Source organism: Muntiacus reevesi, chromosome 4, assembly GCF_963930625.1.
Source record: "Muntiacus reevesi chromosome 4, mMunRee1.1, whole genome shotgun sequence".
Lineage (NCBI taxonomy): Eukaryota > Metazoa > Chordata > Mammalia > Artiodactyla > Cervidae > Muntiacus > Muntiacus reevesi.
The window spans coordinates 847,298-872,084 of record NC_089252.1 but is presented as its reverse complement, the minus strand read 5'-3'; the positions used below and the strand labels follow the sequence as shown (position 1 = coordinate 872,084).

The following is a 24,787-nucleotide window of genomic DNA, read 5'->3' as shown; positions in this document are numbered from 1 at the left end:
GAAGCAAAGGCCAGCTGCAACTTCTGAACTCTCCCCTAAGGGGAATGGGAAGTCCTGGGCAGTTTTAATATTAAGGAAGGAAATGACTGGATATGATTTGCATTTTAAAAACACCAAATGGCTGCACTTCAAAAGGATCAGAAGTGGCAGCAAAATTGAAAGAAGAAAAGAACCTGGTAAAAACCATGCCTCACAAACCTCTGGGAGGCAGGAGCATGGCTTCTGGCTAAAAAGACAAAGCAGGTCCCTTTAAAAAAGATGCAGCTCACTGCCCTGCTATGGGAAACATGCCGGGCCCACCTCTTTCCTGTCAGCCTCTGGCTCTGGCTCAAATGCTCACAGTGTTGCCTGCAGACCTCCAGCCCACCTGCTAGGCGTACCCTGGGTCACCTCCCGCAGGCTGACCTGTCCAGTGATCTAAGGACACGGCCTATTTGTTTGGCCTGAGGCTGCTGGCTTAGGACACACTGTTGTTCCTCACTTGGCAAAAGGGAAACTTATTCATCAGGCAGGACAGACTGTGTTCTTCTATATAACTGAAAACTAATTACATTGGTTCCAAAACACACAAAAATGAAATGTCTAATGTTTACATTAAACTAATAGTTACATCACCTAGACAGTATGTCAACTACAAGGGCAATGCAACTCAAACCATGCAGGTGTGAGTGGCTCTAAAATTTGGGGAGGCATCAGTCATGGAGGACCTCCGAGTTCTGGAACTGGCTAATTTGGAACGCAGTCCAAGAATGTGCATTTTTCACAAGTTCCCAGGAGATGCTGATGCTGCTGTTCTGGGAATCATTAAGATAAAACCACTGACTTAAAGGGAATATCTCTAGACCTCAACTTACACAGATCTCTGAGAAACAGTGTCAGATCCCATTTCCCTTTTAAAAAGCAAAGGAAAAACACCATTCTTCATTGCCCCTGGAATAAAAATTTTCAAGTTTGGGAAAAGCCACCTTCAGTGGCTAATTAAACTAAAGACTGCTCCACACGCTGAGGTCCAGCGGCATGCTCTCCTCTATCCCTTTGCCCTCTCCCCATTACATCTCAATATTTTCTCCAAGCATGCACACATGAGCAGGCTGCCAGGCTGCCAGGGAGCAAGGCACACCCCCTCTTACACACAGGGAGACATCCTGGGCTGGCAAAACTTTTCAAGACACGAGATCAAGCAGACAACACAAGTTTAATGTGATTTCTTTCATAATCAGTTATCCAGTCACATCATGATGTTTATTTCAATAACAGTCACCCATCATCTTTCCTGTTTGATATCTCACATATGCTAATTTCCAGAGCAATTAGTTTTTATCAGCACTTGCCTCACTTTCACTAAATACACAAGAAGAGTTTAATCATATCTAATGAAACCAGTAAGAATATTTTTGACTTTTACCTATAATTCTCAGTCAAATATTCCCCCAAACTGGACACAACACATTCACTTCCCTCCAAGGGACATCAGACATCTTGTCCCTCTCCCCACTACTAGCCTTAGGCCACATCTTATAATTTAAGTAATGAGAAGCAGCATGTATTAGATAGGTTAGTTCTGCAGTTTTATAGTCCTGACTGTACTTGGTATTAATCTCAGATGAAATCCAATTTGTTTCATAGTTCTTTTAGTACTTTTCCTTAAAATACATGTTAACTGGAAATGCAGATGAATTCTGACTTTTTCCTGACAGAAAGCAAGTCTGGTTTGTGTTTGATAAAGAGGCTGGCTTTGTCAATTCAGCTATATGTTGGCTATACTTCACATGCCGAATGAGTTCCAAAGCTGGGCAAAAAGAAGTGTGAAATGTGAGATGATAAAAGCATTTTTTTTGAACTTTTTTTACTGTGGCAAAATATACATAAAATTCACCATCTTAACCATTCTTAAGTGTATAGTTCGGTGGCATTAATACATTCACACTGCTGTACAACCAACACCACCATCATCCGCCTTCACTGTTTACCTTATAAAACTAAAACTCTGCTCCCATCAAGCAGTAACTACCATTTCCTGGCTCCCTGACCCTGCAGCCACCGCTGTGCTTTCGCTTTTTCTCTCTCTCTACATATGTATAGATTTCTCTCTCTCTCTCTCTTTCTATATATATATATACACACACACACACACATATAATTCATTATCAGATACATGATTTATAAACTTCTCCTCCCATTTTGTCTTTTACTCTGTGGTGCTGGGTGGGAAAGATAGACTTTTGATACAGTTGTGTAACTTACTTCCTAACCTAGGTCAGGCACAGTAATACAAGTTTTTCTTAAAACTTTCCTTGAAATTGGTAGCTGTTTCACAGGTTTGATTATGGAATAATGTAACAGATGACAGGGTGAAGCTCAGCGGCTACCCTTTCATGAGTCCTGTTGTGGAGACACAGTCCACAGTGAGATGCTGAACACCTTAGGATGTGAGTCTCCAGTGAATTTCAGTTTTGGTTCAGGTATTCCATAGGGATCCCTCTCCCCTAATGCAGTGGTCTTCATATGTGACATATCCTGTCAAGAATTTTGGAAAACCTACCAGTATAAAAGGGATAATACACCTTTAAGTTGGCATCTGAATTTTTCATAATAAAAACAAATAGTTGCAAAGGATATAATTCCCAGCTGTGCTGTGCTCAGTCACTCAGTCATGTCTGACTTTTTGTGACCCCATGGACTGTAGCCTACCATGCTTCTCTGTCCAGGGGATTCTCCAGGCAAGAATACTGGAGTGGGTTGCCATGCCTTCCTCCAGGGGATCTCCGTAACCCAGGAGTAGAACCCAGGTCTTCCGCACTGCAGGTGGATTCTTTACTGTTTGAGCCACCAGGGAAGCCCTAATTTCCAGCATGCTGTAAATATTTTATTTAAAAATAAATATTTTATCATATGATCTTTTAAATATAGTCAATGAAATCTAAATGTCATAGTCATTTGATACTACCATCATTCATTTTAAAATAGAATGAACGAGCTCTTTTATAACAATAAAAAAATCCAACAAAGTTCTTTTTTCTCTTTGATCTCTGGTTTCCATTGCACTGCCAAGAGAACTTAATACCGATATTTTATCCTATTAATTTATGCTTGGTTACCCTATAACTCTTCTCTACAACAAAATTAGATAAATTGAAGTTAAAAATTACCCCTGAGGCCATAAGTCTCTCTTTGTGAAAATATTTCAAAGTTGTTTCTATTGGGTATAGAGTTTTAGTTTTGAAAAAATGGAAAGTGTTCCTGAGTAGATGCACAACAATGTGAATGTAATTAACACTACTAAACTGTATAGTCAGTTTCCCTGGTGGCTCAGCTGGTAAAGAATCCACCTGCAATGTGGGAGACCTGGGTTCATCCCTGGGCTGGGAAGATCCCCTGGAGAAGGGAACGGCTACCCACTCCAGTATTCTGGCCTGGAGAATTCCAGGACAGAGGGGCCTGGCCGATTACAGTCCATGGGGTCGCAGAGAGTCGACGTGATTGAGCGACTTTCACTTCACTTCACTTCAAACTATACACTAAAAAATGGCTGAGATAGTAAATTTTATGCATGTGTATTTTATCACATTTATAAATCAAGTAATGTAAAAAAAGATTTTTACAGTAAAGTTTCTAGATTGAGTCTTTGCAATTATTAAATCAAACTAGAACATAGTTATAAGATTTGACAAATGATTATTAGTCTTCCAAAGTAAACATTATAAAAATCTTTAGTTTAATGAGAAGTATTGATTGCTAAATGTGGCACGGGTAGCACTGATTCTTCTGCTGCTTCTCATTGTCATGGTGTTGGTACTGAGAGGACTTTCATGTGACAGGAGACAGCAGTGAGAGCTCTGAAGGCACAAAGATGCTCAGCTTGTGAGTCTCACCAAGTCTTGTGCCAGAAATATCCATAGAGCAGCCTAAGATTAGAATTATTTCAACCGTCTATTAGACGACAGTTCAGTTAGGACCACATTCAAGTTTGCTGAAAACAGATTTGGAAAGTATGTGACTTGGAAGATTTACTGCCCAGTCATTAAAGCCACTCACCTTTTCAATTTCTTGTAATTATACCAAGAATTATATGGCAATGAATTGTGCCAGCTAATTCCTTCAGAGGAAACTTGTGTGATCTGATCTAATGCAAAAGTAAAAATATAAAATTAAAAAATAAAATGGTTTTGTCATATTGAAGATGGACCCTTCCCTAACACCATTATAAAAAATTAACTCAAAATGGATTCATGGCCTAAATATAAGACATAAAACTATAAAATTCTTGGGCAAAAACATAGGGCGAAAGTTTCAGGACACTGAGTTTGGTGATGATTTCTTGATATGACACCAAAGGCACAGGTAACAAGATTAAAAAAAAAGACACTAGAATTCTTAAAAACTTAATTTTATTCATCAGAGGACACCATCCACAGAGTAAAAAGGCTTTGAAAAGTGGTGAGCACAGTCCTACCTTTGTTCCAGCAGAATCCTAAGAAGGTCAAGTGCCTTGCATAAAATGCTGCAATATTTGAATGTAACCTACACACACTCCACACCCCCATACTTTAAATCAACTCCAGTTCAGTTCAGTTCAGTCACTTAGTCATGTCTGACTCTTTGCAACCCCATGGACTGCAGCATGCCAGGCCTTCCTGACCATCACCAGCTCCTGAGTTTACTCAAACTCATGTCCATTGAGTCAGTGATGCCATTCAACCATCTCATCCTTTGTCATCCCCTTCTCCTCCCACCTTCAATCTTTCCCAGCATCAGGGTCTTTTCAAATGAGTCAGTTCTTCACATCATGTGGTCAAAGTATTGAAGTTTCAGCTTCAGCATCAGTCCTTCCAATGAATATTCAGGACTGATTTCCTTTAGGATGGACTGGTTGGATCTCCTTGCAGTCCAAGGGACTCTCAAGAGTCTTCTCCAACACCATAGTTCAAAAGCATCAATTCCTTGATGCTCAGCTTCCTATATAGTCCAGCTCCACATCCATACAAGATTACTGGAAAAACCATAACCTTGACTAGATGGACCTTTGTCTGCAAGGTAATGTCTCTGCTTTTTAATATGCTGTCTAGGTTGGTCATAACTTTTCTTTCAAGGAGTAAGCGTCTTTTAATTTCATGGCTACAATCACCATCTGCAGTGATTTTGGAGCCCAAGAAAATAAAGTCTGTCACTGTTTCCACTCTTTCCCCATCTATTTGCCATGAAGTGGTGGGACCAGATGCCATGATCTTAGTTTTCTGAATTCAACAAAGCTTTAAGCCAACTTTTTCACTCTCCTCTTTCACTCTCATCAAGAGGCTCTTTAGTTCTTCTTCACTTTCTGCCTTAAGGGTGGTGTCATTTGCATATCTGAGGTTATTGATATTTCTCCTCGCAATCTTGATTCCAGCTTGGGCTTCCTCCAGCCCAGCGTTTCTCATGATATACTCTGCATATTAGTTAAATAAGCAGGTGACAATATACAGCCTTGATGTACTCCTTTCCCAATTTGGAACCAGTCTGTTGTTCCATGTCCAGTTCTAACTGTTGCTTCCTGACCTGCATTCAGATTTCTCAGGAGGCAGGTCAGGTCGTCTGGTATTCCCATCTCTTTCAGAATTTTCCACAGTTTGTTGTGATCCACACAGTCAAAGGCTTTGGCATAGTCAATAAAGCAGAATAGATGTTTTTTTGGAACTCTCTTGCTTTTTTGATGATCCAACGGATGTTGGCAATTTGATCTCTGGTTCCTCTGCCTTTTCTAAAACCAGCTTGAACACCTGAAGTTCATGGTTCACATACTGTTGAAGCCTGGCTTGGAGAATTTTGAGCATTATTTTACTAGCGTGTGAGATGAGTGCAAATGTGCAGTAGTTGGAGCATTCTTTGGCATTGCCTTTCTTTGGGATTGGGATGAAAACTGACGTTTTCCAGGGCTGTGGCCACTGCTAAGTTTTCCAAATTTGCAGGCATATTGAGTGCAGCACTTTCACAGCATCATCTTTTAGGATTTGAAATAACTCAGCTGGAATTCCATCACCTCCATTAGCTTTGTGTATTTTGTTCTGTGTATTCTAACACAATTTTTCAAAAAAGATCTAGGGTTCCTTATCAAACTGGCTAATTCTAGATATTAGTCAAGAAATTTGTATGAGCCTATGAATCTCATCCTTCTAAGAGGCAAGGAATTATCAAAGACTATTAGGGTCATATCAAAAGGACTCAGGAAGTAGTTTGAAAAATCTCCCAACAGTGGATCATTTGTGTGTTTATCATTGATAAGGATGATAATTTCTAGAAGTTTCCTAGGAACCAACCTACTAATTTTTTTTTTTTTTAAATTATGGCTGTGCTGGGTCTTCATTACTGTGTGGGCTTTCTTTAGTTGCTGTGAGTGGGGGTTATTCTGTGTTGTGGTGCGTGGGCTTCTCATTGCAGTTGTTTCTCTTGTTGAGAGTACGGTAGTCAGTAGTCGAGTAGTTGAGTGTTCAGTAGTCATGGTGTACAGGCTCAATTGCTCTGTGGCATGTGGAGTCTTCCTGGACCAGGGATTGAACCCATGTGCCCTGCACTGGCAGGTGGATTCTTATCCACTGTACCACCAGGGAAGTCCCAACCTACTATTTTGAAAATAAGTAAATAAAAAGAAAGAATCAAGCATTTCCCCCAAACTAACATCATTAATTATTGGGAAATTCACAGATGTAACAACTCCTTATTTGCTTCCAGATAAATAAATTGTTATTCCATTATTATCTTGATAATATTTATTGAATTGTACAGCTGACCATACCTGTTATTCCTACAATAGAATAGTAAAAATGGCAGGGGAGGGTGGAGTTCACTTCTGTAAAATTTTTAGTTATCTCAAATGAAATAAGGAAGTCAGTGAGCAAAAGTGAATGAGTCTTTAAATGAAACTCACTTTTATTTCCTTTAAAATATTAAATAAGTAATAAAATGACCATTATAATTTCAAAACAAAGATTTATCTATCTATATCTATCTTATCTATTTTGACACTCTTTTCCTTCAGGAAGAAGGGATACTTCTGACAAATGCTTGTTGAATGAATAATACCTAGAACTCAGTTGCTGCAAACATAATATGCTATTAAGTAAACTATGTTTCTGATAAAATTCTTTGTCACTGAGAAGCTTTTCCTTGGTCAAGAAGCAAGGAGGCAAAAAGAGTGGTAGAAACCCAATAAATCTAAGAACTTGGGAAACACAAGTTATTTGTTGCCCTAAAAGTTAACCTTGAAGTATATCTAAAACAGTGGTGTAATGATCAGCAAAAAGCTGCTCCTCCCTAAAAGCAATGAGAGCACTGGCAAAGAGAGTAAAAAAATCCAACTTTTTGAGAATTCTGGAAATTAATCAAAGGTTTGGAAGCAACAATGCAAGGTGTGTTTATTCCAGAAAAGTAGCTGAATCTCAGAATGGCAAGCTTTATGGTGTTTTAACTTCCTGTCCTCTGTTCCTCAGCTTTGAAAACCAGCAGCCTAATAATTTTACAGGGGCCAGAACTGGGAGCTCACCACAGAGCCCCATATGCATAGAGCTGTCATCATTAAACCTGTCTCACAGGTCCCTAGAAAAGCCCTGTTCACAGGGTTTGTCTTTATTTGACTTGAGTCAGAACTCACTTGTTGGGAAAAGCCCTTTCCTCAGGACATTTGTTAAGAACAATCAGCAGCAATTGTTTAATGAATAAAGATTATATGGTACAAGTTTCATTTTTAAATGGAATTTTTACAATGTGATAGAAATTATTATTTTTTTTTAAAAAATCTTTATTTATTTGGTTGTGTTGGGTCTTAGTTGTAGCATGCTCAGTCTTCGTTGCTGCATGTGGGGTCTTGTTCCTTGACCAGGGATTGAATCCAGGCCACCTGCATTGGGAGCTCTGAGTCTTATTCCCTGGACCACCAGGGAAATCCCCAGAAATTATCTTTTCTAACTACATTTATTAGGGACTTCCCTGGTGACTCAGATGGTAAAGCATCTGCCTATAATGCAGGAGACCTGGGTTCAATTCTTGGGTCAGGAAGATCTTCTGGAGAAGGAAATGGCAACCCACTCCAGTATTCTTGCCTGAAAAATCCCATGGATGGAGGAGCCTGGTAGTCTACAGCCCCTGGAGTAATAAACTACATTTATTACAAGAAAACTTAGACGTAAACTTCAAAATATATTGGCTTTCCTGGTAGCTCAGTTGGTAAAGAATCTGCCTGGAATGCAGGAAACCCCAGTTCAGTTCCTGGGTTGGGAAGATTCCCTGGAGAAGCAATGGGCTACTTACTCCAGTATTCTTGGGCTTCCCTTGTGGCTCAGCTGGTAACGAATCCGCCTGCAATGCAGGAGACCTGGGTTCAATCCCTGGGTTGGGAAGACCCCCTGGAGAAGGGAAAGGCTACCTACTCCAGTATTCTGGTCTGGAGAATTCCATGGACTATGGTCCATGGGGTCACAAAGAATTGGACATGACTGAGCAGACTTCACTTCACTTCACTATACAGCTAATTCTTTACGGGGTTGTAATATATGAAGATTACTGCATAGAGCATAGGAATTGCCACAAAAATACCTGAGTCAAGGTACCAGCTAGGACAAAGACAATAAAAAGGAATGCTGGTGATTCTCACCTGTTAGGATGACTAATATTAAAAAAGCAGAAAACAAGTGTTGGTGAGGATATGGGGAAATTGGAACCCTAGAGCACTGTTGTTAGGGATGTAAACTGATACATCCACTGTAGAAAACAGTAGGGAGGTTCCTCAAAAAATTCCCCAACCAGGGATCAAACCCATGCCTCCTATAGTGGAAGCGTAAAGCCCTAATGGCTAGATTGCAGGGAACCCCTGGAAGTTACTGTTTAATGGGTATGCATGCATGCATGCTAAGTCGCTTCAGTCCTGACTGTGACCCTATGGACTGTAGCCTGCAGGGGATTCTGCAGGCAAGAATACTGGAGTGGGTTGCCATGCCCTTCTCCAGGGGATCTTCTCAACCCAGGGATCTAACCCGTGTCTCCTGAGGCTCCTGCACTGGCAGGCAGATTCTTTACCAGTAGTGCCACCTGGGAAGGCTATAACGAGTACAGAGTTTGAATTTAACAAGATGCAAAGTTATGAGTATAATAGTGTGATGACTGCACAACAATGTGAATACATTAACACCATTAAACTGTACCCCTAAAATGGCTAAGATGGTAAATTTTATATTATGTGTATTTTACTACAATAGAAAAATAGAGGAATATTTTTGAAATGCTGGGGAATGAGTTGTCCGAAGAAGGCTTTGATAAGCTCTGATATATTCCTGGAAATATATAAGTGCACATGCATGTGCAGGACTGTGGGCATGGTCAGGAAAGACCTGAGAATGTTGTAATCTCTCATAGCTGGCTGACTGTGAGATTCTGTGCAATCAGGAATTGAAGGCTAAAGCAAAGCTGTAAATTGCTGGAGTGCTGAAGATGTACCCCAGTACATACATATAACCCAAAGGACAGGAGACTTATTGGTTCAAATCATTTAAAGAAATCTCTGTCCAATCAACAGATGACCCTTAAGCTAAATGAGCAGAGCTTCAGTGGTCACATACAAGGAAGAATACACTTTACAGCATTAACCCAGGAGAGTTATTGAACAAATAGTAGCAACAACCACAAACCTTTGAGGGAACAGTCTGACTTTCAGAGTTATCATATCATATCTGACTTTCAGAGTTATCATATCATATTATTTAAAATATTTAGTTTTCAACAAAATTATGAGATATACAAAGAAATAGGGAAAAAAGTCTAAATAGAGTTAAACACTCAATGCAAACTGTCCTTGAGCTGGCCCAGAAGTTGCACATACTAGACAAAGATTTTTAGATAAACTATTATAAATACTTATAAATAACTAAAGGAAACCATATACAAAGAACTAAATGAAACCATAAAATGATGTCTCACCAATAGAGAATAATAGAAATGAAAATCTTTTGTTTGAAAAGAACCAACTAGAAATTCTAGAGTTGAAAATTATAACTGAAATGAAAAATTCCCTAATCTCTACAGTAGATTAGACATGGCGAGAAAGAATCAGCAAACTTGAAGATAGGTCAATTGAGAGTATCCAGTCTGAGAAGCAGAAAAGAAAAAGAAATGAAGGAAAATGAACAGTCTTAGAGATGTACTGTTTGTGCCATACTACCAAGCATACCAAGAAACACATCTGGAAGGCCTAGAGGAGACTGAGAGAAATAAAGGCTAAAGGATATTTGAAGAGACACTGGTAAAAAACTTCCCAGATCTGATCAAAGTTTTATTTATATATCCAAAAGTTCAACAAATTATAAGTAGGATCATCTCAGGCCCATATTTAGATGCATTATAGTCAAACTATCAAAACCCAAAGCCAAAGAGAAAATCTTGTAAGCAGCAAGAGAATAACAATTTGTTGTGTACAAATGATCCTCAATAAATTAACAATTGTCTTCTCTCATCAGAAACCACAGAGGCTAAAATGCTGCAGAATGACATGTTCCAAGTTGTGGATGGAAAAGAAAATCAACCAAGAATTCTATATCCAGCAAAACTATCCTTCAAAATGAAGGAAAAATGAGACATTCCCAAATAAACAAAAGCTAGGCAAATCTGTCACATGGAACATTCTCCAAGATAGATCATATTTTAGACCCTAAAACAAGCCTTAATAAATTTGAAAGGACAGAAATAATACAAAATATGCATAATTCCAACCACAATGGAATGAAATTAGAAATCAACAATGGAAGGAAATTGGGGAAATTCACAAATATGAGGAAATTAAACAACACACTCAATAAATAACCAATGGGTTAAAGAATAAATCACAATGGAGATTAGCAAACACAGAGAGATTAAAGAAAATGAAAACACACCATACAAAAATTTATGGGACTTGGCTAACACAAGTGCTTAGAGGAGATTCACAGCTATAAATAGCCATAGTGAAAGAAAAAGAAAGATCTGAAAACAATAACCTAAACTACCACCACTCAGTTCAGTCACTCAATCTGTCCAACTCTTTGCAACCCCATGGATTGCAGCATGCCAGGCTTCCCTGTCCATCACCAACTCCCAGAGCTTGCTCAAACTCATGTCCATCACATTGGTGAAGCCACCCAACCATCTCATCCTCTGTTGTCCCCTTCTCCTCCTGCATTCAATTTCCCAGCATCAGAGTCTTTAAATGAGTCAGTTCTTTGCATCAGGTGGCCGAAGTATTGAAGTTTCAGCTTCAGCATCAGTCCTTTCAATGAAAATTCAGGACTGATTTCTTTGAGGATTGATGGGCATGATCTCCCTATAGTCCAAGGGACTCTCAAGAGTCTTCTCCTACACCATAGTTCAAAAGCATCAATTCATCAGTGCTCAGCTTTCTTTATAGTCCAACTCAAACATCCATACATGACTACTGGAAAACCATAGTTTTGAAAACTACCATCATTAGAAACTAAAAAAGCACAAAAGTAATCCAATGCAAGTAGAAAGTAAGAAATTATAAACATTAGAACAGAATGTGATAGAGAATAGAACAAATATAGAAAATAACAAAAGCAAAAATAGGTTCTTTGAAAAGATCAAAGATCAACAAAATTGACAAATTTTAGGTAGGGGGGGTCAAGAAGAAAAGATTTGGAGTACTAAAATTAGGAATGAAAGGGGAAACATTTCTATTGAGCTTAAGGAATTAAGAAGGATCATAAGCATCCCAGTAGTAACAATCATACCTAACACCCAGGAAACTCCTTGAAGAATGGTATACAGAATACACAAGATGAGCCTGGGAAATTTTATAATACCAGACAGTAAGAAAGTGCTAAAAACAAAACACCTAATCATGGGGGTATGTCAAAGAGAAATAGGAACCAACCAAAAAGCTCCTAATTGCTGAAGCTGGAATAGTATGAAGAACAAAATCAGTAATGGTACTGGATTAAACTCAATGTACAAAATAAATGTCCACATGTCCATAATGACATAATAAATGGCTGAACAGTAATTGGGAGAGAACAGACAGATCTCTCATGCAGAATAACTCCAAATAATTGATGTAGATACACACCTTCAAGGAGATAGAACATAACCCAGAGCTCATCCCAAATACAGTATGGAAAGTGAGAGAAAGAATAAGTGGAGAAATGGGACAAACATTCCCAGCCGTGTCATCAAGGTCAACAGCAATAGTAATGGGCCGAGTTGACAGTGTGCACTCTTGATAAGATGTGATGAAAATGGCACTTTACCTCTGTGGTCTTCCTCCCCAAACCAGTACTCTCTGCACAGTAACGAGAAGCCCAACAGGCAAATCTCACTGAAGGACAATCCACAAAGGATAGCGGATTTTTAAGAAGTGACCAACACTCCTTAAAACTGCTCGGGTCCCTGCTTGAGCTGCTATAACAAAATACCATAGACTGGCTAGTTTAAACAACAGTTGTTTTTTTTCCTCACAGTTCTTGAGACTGGAAAGTCCAAGGTCAAGGTGTTGGCAGATTTGGTATCTGGTATCTGGTATCTGGTGTTTGGTATTTGGTATTTGGTATCTGGTGAGAGCTCTCTTCCTGATTTGCTGATGGCTGCCTTCATACCGTGTGTCCTCACATGTTGGAGCACTCTTGTGTCATTTCCTCTGGCCATTAATTGCATCACAAGGTCCCCACCCTCATGACCCTAATGTAACCCTAATTAACTCCCAAATGCCATCAAACTGGGGATTAGGGGTTCCACATATGGATTAAATTCAACATTCAACTTATAGAGGTAATAAAAAACAGAGCATAATTCTCATGGTTAAGAGGAACCTAAGGAGACAGCACAACAAATATAATGTATCTTGTACAGGATTTTGAAACATGAAGCTAAAAAGAATATTAGATAAGAACTAAAGAAAATTAAAGTATGCAGTCCATTGAAATGTATCAATATTTACATATCTATTATAACACACATACCATTAGATTTTATTAACATTACATGGTAATAACAGAGGAAACTTGACATGGTATACATATGGAAATTCTCTGTACTATTTTTGCAATTTTTCTATAAATCTAGAGTTGTTCTAAAATTAAAAGTTTTATTTTTAAAAGTATGACAAAGGAATGCTACTAATAACTGTATGTCAACAAATTTGATAACCAAGGTGAAAAGGATAAATTCCTAGAAATACAAAGATTACCAAAACTAACTCAACAAGAAATAGACAACTTGATTAAACTTATTACAAGATATTTAATTAGTAATTTTGAAACTACCCACAAAGAAAAGCCCATGTTCATATGGCTTCACTAGTGAATTCTAGTAAACATTTACATAAGTAACACCAATTCTTCACAAATCTTCTAAAATGTAAAAGAGGAAGAAGGAACATTTTCCAACTTATTCTTTGAAGTATTACCCTGTGAAAGCCAGAAAAAGACATTACAGGAAAATTACAAACATCCATTGTGAATAGACTCAAAGATTCTCAACAAATTACTAGTAGGCCATGTCCAGTAAAGAACTATACAAAAAGAACAATACATTATGACCAGTGAGATTTATCACAGGGATGCAAGATCAGTTTAACACCTGAGCATCATATAGTATATAATAGTAATAAAGAACAAAGCCACATGATCATCTCAGTAGATGCAGAGACAACATTTGACAAAATCTAACACATTCTAATGATCTAAAATACTTAATGAATTAGGAATATAAGGGGACTTCTCCACCCTGATAGAGGGCTTCTATGAAAATCCATAGGTAAAGAAAATTAGAGATACCAAGGGAACATTTCATGCAAAGATGGGCTCAATAAAGGACAGAAATGGTATGGACCTAACAAAAGCAGAAGATATCAAGAAGAGGTGGCAAGAACACACAGAAGAACAGTACAAAAAAGATCTTCATGACTCAGATAATCACGATGGTGTGATCACTTACCTAGAGCCAGACGTCCTGGAATGTGAAGTCAAGTGGGCCTTAAGAAGCATCACTACTAACAAAGCTAGTGGAGGTGATGGAATTCCAGTTGAGCTCTTTCAAATCCTGAAAGATGATGCTATGAAAGTGCTGCACCCAATATGCCAACAAATTTGGAAAATTCAGCAGTGGCCACAGGACTGGAAAAGGTCAGTTTTCATTTAACCCCAAAGAAAGGCAATGCCAAATGGTCAAACTACCGCACAATTACACTCATCTCACACGCTAGTAAAGTATTGCTCAAAATTCCCCAAGCCAGGCTTCAGCAATACGTGAACTGTGAACTTCCAAATGTTCAAGCTGGTTTTAGAAAAGGCTGAGGAACCAGAGATCAAATTGCCAACATCTGTTGGATCATCGAAAAAGCAAGAGAGTTCCAGAAAATCATCTATTTCTGCTTTATTGACTATGCCAAAGCCTTTGACTGTGTGGATCACAATAAACTGGAAAATTCTGAAAGAGATGGGAATACCAGACCACCTGACCTGCCTCTTGAGAAACCTATATGCAGGCCAGGAAGCAACAGTTAGAACTGGACGTGGAACAATAGACTGGTTCCAAATTGGGAAAGGAGTACATCAAGGCTGTATATTGTCACTGTGCTTCTTTAACTTATATGCAGGGTACATCATGAGAAACGCTGGGCTGGAGGAAGCACAAGCTGGAATCAAGATTGCCAGGAGAAATATCAATAACCTCAGATATGCAGATGACACCACCATTATGGCAGAAAGTGAAGAAGAACTAAAGAGCCTCTTGATGAGAGTGAAAGAGAAGAGTGAAAAAGTTGGTTTAAAGCTTTGTTGAATTCAGAAAACTAAGATCATGGCATCTGGTCCCATCACCTCATGGGAAATAGATGGGGAAACAGTGGAAACAGTGGCTGACTTTATTTTTCTGGGCTCCAAAATCAATGCAGATGATGATTGCAGCCATGAAATTAAAAGACGCTTACTTCTTGGAAGGAAAGTTATGACCAACCTAGACAGCATATTAAAAAGCAGAGACATTACTATGCCAACAAACGTCCGTCTGGTCAAGGCTATGGTTTTTCCAGGGGTCATGTATGGATGTGAGAGTTGGACTGTGAAGAAAGTTGAGCGCCGAAGAATTGATGCTTTTGAACTATGGTGTTGGAGAAGACTCTTGAGAGTCCCTTGGACTGCAAGGAGATCCAACCAGTCCATCCTAAAGGAGATCAGTCCTGGGTGTTCATTGGAAGGACTGATGTTGAAGCTGAAACTCCAATACTTTGGCCACCTGATGTGAAGAGCTGACTCATTTGAAAAGACCCTGATGCTGGGAAAGATTGAGAGCAGGAGGAGAAGGGAACGACAGAGGATAAGATGGTTGGATGGCATCACCGACTCGATGGACATGGGTTTGGGTGGACTCTGGGAGTTGGCGATGGACAGGGAGGCCTGGCGTGCTGCGGTTCATGGGGATGCAAAGAATCTGACACGACTGAGCGACTGAACTGAACTGAACCTCTGGAAATTAATAAAGGAGACCTCAACTAAAATTAGTGTCAGGAATGACCTGCAGAGGGAACTCTTATGCATTACCAGTCACCATCATTTGCACGCACTGATCTTCATGTGCACACCCCACAGGAAGAAGCATACCTTCTACTCCCAAACAGGAAGTGACTACATTACTATCCCAAAGGAAGAATTTCTCTTTGTTCAGCAAGTCCTGCCAATGAGAAACATCATAGCTCAATCAATGAGAAGCCATCCCAGTCTGAACTTCTACCTTCCTCCAATGAACTTTCACTTAGAACATATACTGCAACTTCCCCATTTTCCCCATAAAAGCAGATTCTATTTCTTTGGTCTCTGAACATGCCTGTGGTTTGCCATAGATTGCATGCTCAAATTGCAGTTTTTTGCTGTTTCCAAATAAACCCTGAAAGTGTGTTAGTTGCTCAGTTGTGTCTGACCCTTTGTAACCCATGGACTGTAGCCCACCAGGCTCCTTTGTCCATGAAATTCTCCAGGCAAGAATACTGGAGTGGGTAGTCATTCCCTTCTTCAGGGGATCTTCCAGACCCGGGGATCAAACCTGGGTCTTCTGCAGTACAGGCAGATTCTTTACTATCTGAGCCGTGAGGAAGGTCCCAACACCTCATGCTTAATGGTTAACGAGAGATTTTCACCCAGAGATGTGGAACAAGTAAAGAATATCCACTTTCACAACTGCTGTTTAACACTGTGCTACAGGTTCTACCCAGGGCACCTAGGGAAGAAAATAAAAGACATCTGGATTGAAAAGGAAGAATTAAAAATATGTCTATCCCCAAATGATACATTCTTATATGTAGAAAGCTCTAAGGAATCTGCAATAATTACTTATTAGACCTAATAGATGAGTTCAGTATGATTGCTGGATACAGTATCAACATGTGAATATAAATTTTATTACTGTACACTAGCAATGAGCAACTGAAAATGAAATTAAGAAAATTTCACTTATAATAGCATCAGAAAAGATTAAAATATTTAGGAATAAATGTAACAAAAGAAGTGAAAGATTCATACACTGAAAACTATAGTGTACAGAGTATTGTTGAAAAATTAAAGAAGACCTGAATAGTGTGAGCACAGATATAGACATGTAAAAAGGACAAAATAAACAGTCTTTAATTCATAAAGTAAGACTTTTTGGAATAGTAGCCATCTTGTTCTTCATTTCTAATATATTACCTATAATTCTCTGATGAGTTCCCATTTTGCCAAGTATTTTTCTCAAAGTTATTGGCAAACATCTTCAGGAATCAGATGGTTACTTATGGCATGAAAGGAATGAGGGGAAGAAGGAAGGAAGGAAGGGGAAAAAAGATTCAATGTTTATGAACTGGAAGACTGTTAATACTGTTAAGATGGCAATAATCCCCAAATTCAATACAGATTCATTTCAAGCCCTATCAAAATTGTAGCTGCCTTTTTACAATAATTGGCAAGCTGTCCCTAAAATTTATATGGAAATGCAAGGGACCCAGAAAAACCCATAAGATTCTTGAAAGAGAAGAACAGCAGGGATTCACGCTTCTAAATTTCAAAACTTACAGTGTACTGCTGGCATAAAAGTAGGCATATAATCAATAGAATAAAATTGGGAGTCCAGGAAAATAACCCTTACATTTGTGATCAACTGATTTTGAGAAGAATTCTAAGACAATTCTATTCTATGGTGGCATAGAATAATCTTTTCAACAAGTGGTGCTATGGGAATTTGATACTGACAGGTAAAGCAATGAAGTTGGACTCCTACTTCATATTATATACAAATAAACTAAAATTGGATCCTAGACATAAATGTGAGAACTAAAATTATAAACCTCTTAGAAGAATACATAGGATTAAATTCATTACTTTGGTTAGGCAGTAATTTCTTCAATATGATACTAAGCATAAGAAACAAAAGAAAAAAATTAGATAAATTGGCCTTCATTAGAATTGAAAACTTCTGTGCATCAGGAAAGTGAAAAGATAATCTACAGAATAGGAGGAAATTCTCAAATTATATATATAATGGACTTGCACCAAAAATATATAAAGAACCCTTAAAACTCAATGAGGACAAACAACCTTACTAAAAATGGGCAAAGGACTTGATAGACATTTATCCAAAGAAGATATACACATGGCCAATAAACACATGAAAAGATGCTCAACATCATTAGTCATTAGGAAAATACAAATCAAAACTGTAATAAGCCACCATGTCATTCACTGGCATGACTATGATCAAAGAGATAGGGGACAGGGCCTTCCCAGGCTGTCCAGTGGTTAAGATGTCATGCTTCCACTGCAGGGGGGCATGGGTTTGATCCCTGGTCAGGGAAGTAAGATCCTATGTGCCATCTGATGTGGAAAAAAAGAGAAATGACAATGTGTTGGTAAGAATGTGGAGGAATCTGAACTCTCTCATACATTTTTTGTAGGAATATAAAATATGTCTCTATTTTGGTGATCAGTTTGGCAGTTCCTAAAAATGTTGAACAAAGAATTGCCATATAGACCAGAAATTTCACCCCGAGGTATGTACCCAAGAAAAGAAACACATAGGTCCACACAAAAACTCGTACGTAACAGCATTATTCAGAATAGCCAAAGAGTGAAAACTACTCCAACTGAGTAGTTGAATGGCTAAACCAAAAGTCATACATACTCTTATTCCTGAATATTATTTATCCATGACAAGGAATTAAGTATGACAGATTTGAACCTTGAAAACATTATGTTTAATGAAAGACATGAGACACATCAATCACATCATATGCTGTATGATCCTATTTATATGAGATACACAGAATAGGCAAATCCATGAAGAGAGTAGAGCAGTAGTTTCTAGGGACTAGAAGTAGTAAGGAACTGAGAATGGCTGCTAATGGGTATAGGGTTTCTTTTTAGGGTGAAGAAAATGTTCTAAAATTAAATAATGGTAATGACTGCACAACTCTGAAAATACTAGACCTTACTGAATTTATACTTCAAAGGTATGAATTTTATTTCATATGAATTGTAGTTTATAGGGCTTTTTTACCTTTCACTTCAAAGAATAATTTTTAAAAATTATTTATTTATTTTTGGCTGTGCTGGGTCTTCGTTGCTGTTTGGGTTTTTCTCTAGTTGCAGCGAGCAGAGGCTACTCTCTAGTTGTGGTGCATGGGCTTCTCACTGTGGTGGCTTCTCGTGTTAGGGAGTATGGGCTCTTGGTCTCTTGGGCTTCAGTAGTTGTGGGGCATGGGCTTAGTTGCTCTGCAGCATGTGGGATCTTCCTGGACTAGGGATGGAACCCACAACTCCTGCATTGACAGGCAGATTCTTTACCACTGAGCCAATAGGGAAGCCTAAGAATAATTATTTTTAACAGCCAATTGAAGGCTTTTTGGAAGTTTGTGTTGAGAAATATGGAAACTCCAGAAGGTTGTGGTAGACTGGTTGGTGCTCATGGAGGCCCTGCTTTTGCTCCAGGCAGATGGAAAACCCTAAGAGACTAAGGGTCCAGGCATCCCCCATCAGCACACAGTTTAGATGATGGAGACGTATTAAGAACTCAGGGAAGCCCCCACTCCCATTACTGCTGGCCCTTGCAGAGGAGAACAGGATGTGAGACTTCATCCAAGCTGGAAGGGCAAGCTTTTCCAGTTTGAGTTGGTCCAACAGTGTTGAACTGGCAGGGAAGACAGAGGGCAGGCACTCTGAACAGGGTAGGACTTGCCTCCTTCACATGCCCATCTCCACCCTGACCCCAAACTGCAAAAGGCCCTCAGGCCCTCTTGTCCAATGTAGAAGCTAAAACTTTTTATGAATGATGCTTTTGGAGCCACAAGTCTCTGACAATACAAATGTATTTTCATCATCCAAAGTCATGTCACTCTATGGTTCATTCATTACCACTACCATAATTATCTCTTACTTTCCAGGTTAATAATGTAAAATTTTCTTTTTCTTGAGACCTGAGGAGTTCTCTCTACAGTTACCCATGTGTTTAAACAAATCCCTTTTGTATGGAAACATATTTAGTTCAGCACATGCCAGGCTCATTTGGTGTGCACTGCAAGTCTTACTGGCTGTCTTCATGCCCACAACTAAACCATAAGTTCCCCCTAGAAGTGCAATTCCGAACTCCTATGATGAGGGGCTTGGAGAGAGATCTGCCCAGAGCCATTGAGCTGCTGGATTCCAGGTTGGAAACAGACCCCATCTCCTGACTCTGGTCCTATGTTCCATCTGCAGCACTAAGCTACTGCCACTTCAAACCAACCAAAAAGCTCCTTCTTTTTACAGCTGAAATCATGGTCCCCAGGTTTCATCTTGAAGTCACTTAGCTACATTCACTTAAAAACTCTAGCATGTTTTTGATGATTAAGATGCACTTCTGGCTTACTACCAGAACACCATTCCCAAAGAAACCTAGTCTGAGTAAAGCGCCCTCCTGCTGATCTAACATCAAAGGAGGGGAAGGAAAATTATAAATGGTATTGTCCTCTCACCTTGGGCCTTCATGCTGTTGTCTTTCTGTCTGGGGAGGGCTCCTACACCTGACCCTGTGTGGTGGCCCCAGGGCCACTGTTTGCATCCCTGGGCAGAAGTGTGAGAGGTGACGGTGCACACGGGGCTGTGGCTCTGAGAGCTCTTTGGGGGCAGGCAGCACACCACATTCTTGTAGCTTTCAAGCTGCCTCCTTCTCGATCCCCGATACCGGTGACTGATATCCAGAGATGTTTCTGGTCACTCTCTGCCACCACATCTGACTCAACGACCCCCAACCCCCAGCTCACCTCCCCTTTCGGGTTGGTTTTCATAAAAAGGGGGAACTGAACTTTAAGGACAAATGTCTGCAACTCTGAATTTCTATCCTCCTTCATCATTTCCTTAAAATATTCTTAAAAAAACACAACAACATTCTTTTCCCTCCTGCGTACAGCTCATGGTAATCTTCACCTTGGAGGCAGTCCACAGAGCTGATTACATGTGCTGGTGAACACAGTTACTCTGGAGAACACAGTAAGATTCATGATGGGCAGAAAAGAAGGAAGGAAATCAAGGTCCAGTGTCTGCTGTGACACTGAGGAGCCCTGGGCGCCCAGGGCTCACTGTCCTGCAGCCGTCCCAGCCCCACCTGGGCAGGCCCAGTGACTGAGAGCTCTGCATGGGGGAGAGGACACTCCTCAACTTTCTCCAACATGCTTTTTTTTTTTTCTTTTAAAAGAAAAATTAGGATCACAGAGCCTGGTATATTTTTCTTTATGGTGTGAATGGAATAGAACCACACAGCTCAAAATTCAAAAGGTATTCAGTGAACATCTCCACAGGAACCAATGATTTCAGTCCTCTGTTCCTTCAAAAGGCATCTCGTGCACGTGAGAGCAGTATCTGTGGCCTGTATCCACTTTCCCTCTTCTCTGACAAGCAGCACGCTGTCCACACTGGTCTACTCTGATTTTTTTCACTTATCTGTTATACTTGAAAAACATTCTTTTGCTGGATGCTTACAGTCCTATGAGGTAGGTAGGTGTTTTGAACTTGCAGGTGCTCCTGAACACGAGAAAGGTCAAGTCTTATAAGCCAAGTCTGGCTCCTGTCTTATAAGTGCCCACAGGGACATCTTGTTACTATGATAGCAGTACTTTCCTTGGAAAATCATTCAGGGCTAGACTCTTCCAGTGATCCTGAAACTGCCCCAGTCTTGATGGACCAAGGAGGATCCTAGACATTCCAATACCCACCGACTGCTCCCTGGCAGGGGCCTGGGGCTGAAGCACCCAGGATTCCTCAGCTTGTTCTCATGTTGTGAAGTGCTGTGTTTATCGGGAACATACTCAGGGCATCGAGGGAGCTACTGTGTTCTTTCACAGACCAACGACCCCTTGTAATTAAAAATCTGTCTTACAACGCGGAGTTAAAAGGAAGGCCACACATTACTCATCTTTCCAAGCTCCTCACTGCAGATAGAAACCCAGCCCAGCACTCCGGACCCTGCAGCAGAGGCCCCGCCCCCACACGAGGCCCCGCCCACCGCGGCCCCGCCCCGAAGCCCCATCCATACCAAGGCTCCACCCCAGGTCTCTCAGGCAAAAGCAATCACAGAACATCAGAAGCACAGGTATATTCTGATGGAAAATCATCATCGAAATATGCACAAAGGTGAAAAGTGGAAACTGTAAAAGCTCATCAAACATGAAGCATGCTCCCAGGATGAAGCCAACAGAAGTGCTGTATTAAAAAGGGTTGAAGGACTCAAGGAAGCCTTTACAATATGGAGAGAAAACACAACCCAAGGGTAAGTTTACAATGTGACCCAGTCAGATAAAAAAATATTGTACTTGAGCTGAACACAGAACAAAGGAGCAAGGCCCAGCCCCAGGCCTGGACTCCTGCCTGCGCCACATTCCAGCTCCTGCTTAAGGTGTGTTCCTTGAACCAGCAACGCCAGCAACACCTGGAACCTGCTGGAGATGCATGACCATAGGCCCAGGCCTAGGGACTCAGAATCGTCAGATCCCCAGGGACTCAGGTGCACACGAAAGTCTAAAGAGTTGTGTCATGAACACCCCAGTAAGCATCTTGCTAGTTACTGTTATGGGCTAGTTTTTAGTACCCATTCATTCATTCATTAAGATTGCACTGAATGCCCAGTATGGCCCTGGGCTAGTGTTGAGTGTCTTCACGAGGCTGATGGTTTATTTGAGAGCCCAATGTTGAGATGTTGAACAGTAATCGCATGTGCAAATGTGTAAGGACAAACTGAGAAAAGTACACAAAGACGCTGTATGACAGACGTAGGCTCTGGTTTAAAATGAGTGTATGAGGAAAGGAGTAATCAGATGAAGAGAGGGCCAGAGTGCACCCCACACCATGGCCCAGGACCAGGGGGGCAGGACCTCACTGAGCGCCAGAGGCCTCAGGGCAGCCCCGTGGGCTGTGATGCCTCACGTCCTGCTTGCTCTTCATCGGGGTGGTTCCTGGAGTCACAATCAACACAACACATCCAACTGTGAAGGAGCACGAACACGTCAGGGACACTTCAGGACAGGGCCAAGGAGCATGCGCACACACGCATGCCGTGTAGAAAACCACGGAGAGAAGGCCATTTATGGGACGATCAGGCAGCACAGGCTGCCACCCTCACGAGGCATCTGTCAGAGCGTGGGACCTGCCAGGAGGTGACCTCGGGGCGGACACGTTGGGACAGTTTAAAATCAGGCCACAGAGCTGTGAGTCAGATGGGGTGGAGCGGACAGCCAAGCCTGGCCCCTTGCTGTGCCCCGTCCACCCACCTCCATCCAGAGCAGTGATGGCGTAGCCGTCAGCACCTGCAGAACTGCTCAGACAAGCAGCGGCTCCTGTGTGAGGCTGCCAAGCAGCCGGGGGCTGTGTGAGCCCTGCGTGTGCTCCACACAGTCACAAGTGTGATCTGCACCTGTGGATCCAGGACTGCTGAATGTAGGAGTGGGGCAGGGCCGAGAAGGGAGCAGAGAGATCTCGGGACACGGCTGTGGTCCCGACATGGCAGGGATTTCCATGGTGGGAGAGAAGGTGTGGTCAGGGCCAAGCTCTCCTCACAGCACCCCAGAGGTGTCGCTGTTCCTACTTTACAGACCAGGAAGCTGAGACCCAGAAGGTTCAACAACTGTGCACAAGCACAAGGTTACTAGCAAAGAAAGGAACTGAGGCTAATACAGGAGAGGATCTAGACAAGATCTAACGAGCACCAATGGTGGGTGTGAGAATTGCAGGGAACAGGGACGCCCCATGTGGGAAGGGACAACACCCAGACCAGCTGACAGCATGGACAAAGGGGGGCATGGGGGGCAGAAGAAGCCTTTAAAATTTTTATTTATTCCAACTGTTATTTATAAAGTCGTGAATTTTACATTGTGATATCTGATTCACGACTAAGTTTAGAAAATGAAGCTAAGTCTCTCGTGTCTGTCTGGATATATGTATGTCTCAGTATATGTCTTTGGATAATATTACTATGGTTAATTTGTAAATGAGCTCTATTTAATTGGCTTGAAGTAAAGTAGGTACTTACAAATCAAACAATTCTAAATACAAAAGAAGTTAAATGAATTTCAGGTTCACTTGAACTGGGAAATATTCAGTATTAAATTAATACCTGGTATTCTCTTACAAACTTACCAATAAGAAAAATAACTCAATGTTACTCAAGATCCCCTTGAGGAGGGCATGGCAACCCACTCCAGTATTCCTGCCTGGAGAATTCCATGGACAGAGGAGCATGGTGGGTTACATTCTACAGAATTGCAAAGAATTGGATACAGCTGAAGTGATTTAACACACATGGTGGGCAGAAGAGCACAGACCAGAACCAGCTGCTCTAGAAGTTGAGGTAAAGGTGCAGGGAGACCCTGCTCTTGAGGTGGAGCTGGTGGGCTGGAGGGTCCACCTGGGCCAGAGTGTACAGGTCAGTGCCAGGCTGCTCATCTGTCTCTCCTTCATAGCACTTTCCCGGAACAGAAATGCACTCAGGCATTCCTGGAGCCCCAGCCTGAGTAGGGAAGCAAGGTCACATCTGGACCTGAGCTCAGGAAAAGCGCCTGGAAAAGAGGCAGTGTCCAGGGAAGGGATGGGCTGAGGGGGACGCTGCCTGGGTCAGTGGTGCCTCAGCGGACAGAAGGCAGAGGTAGCAAGAGGCAAGGCCCCGGATGGAGACCTAGGTTCAAACTTCTGACTCACCTTGAACTGGCTGGTGACTCTGGATCATTTAAACTTCTCCAAGCATATTTCCTGCTTTGTAAAAGAAGGACACAGTATATTCCCCAAAGGGCTGTGTGAGTCCTGAATCAAATCCGTGTCCTGTTCCGAGTGAGAGTCCATCGAACAGCAGCTTGCACTCAGTCACCCTGTCCCAGAGCTTTTGCTCTTTTTGGCCAAGTGCACATGGAGAAGGCGCACAGGGCACGTGAGGCTCCACAGGCACCCAGGGCTGCCTGAGCCCTTCGCGAACCCCAGACTTGCAAGCACCCACAGGGAGACCTCTGCCCATGTGGCTTATAAAAGACAGAGCAGGAAGCGTGCCCCGACAGAAGCACGCCCCTCTTCGATTAAGCCACCTTCCTAATTTCTGAATACGAGTCATGACTTTTTTAGGCCCTGTCCCTTCCATCACTGGCAGTTGTTTTTCAAGTTTTTTTTTTTTTTTTTTTTTCACAAGGAAACCACTTTTTTTATTACTCTGTGAGAGAAAAGTGGTGCTCAGGAGCATGACCTTAACCCCAATCTCTGGATGGGGACTCAGAGCTGAGCTGAGCAGATGCTGCCCACCCCCC

General features: G+C 41.1%; 1 protein-coding gene across 1 annotated transcript in view; it reads right to left on the bottom strand.

Moving 5' to 3' along the window:
• PARD6G (par-6 family cell polarity regulator gamma) overlaps positions 1–24,787 on the bottom strand; it is a 73,333-nt gene that overhangs the window by 35,605 nt on the left and 12,941 nt on the right. The gene's annotated exons all lie outside the window — the stretch shown is intronic.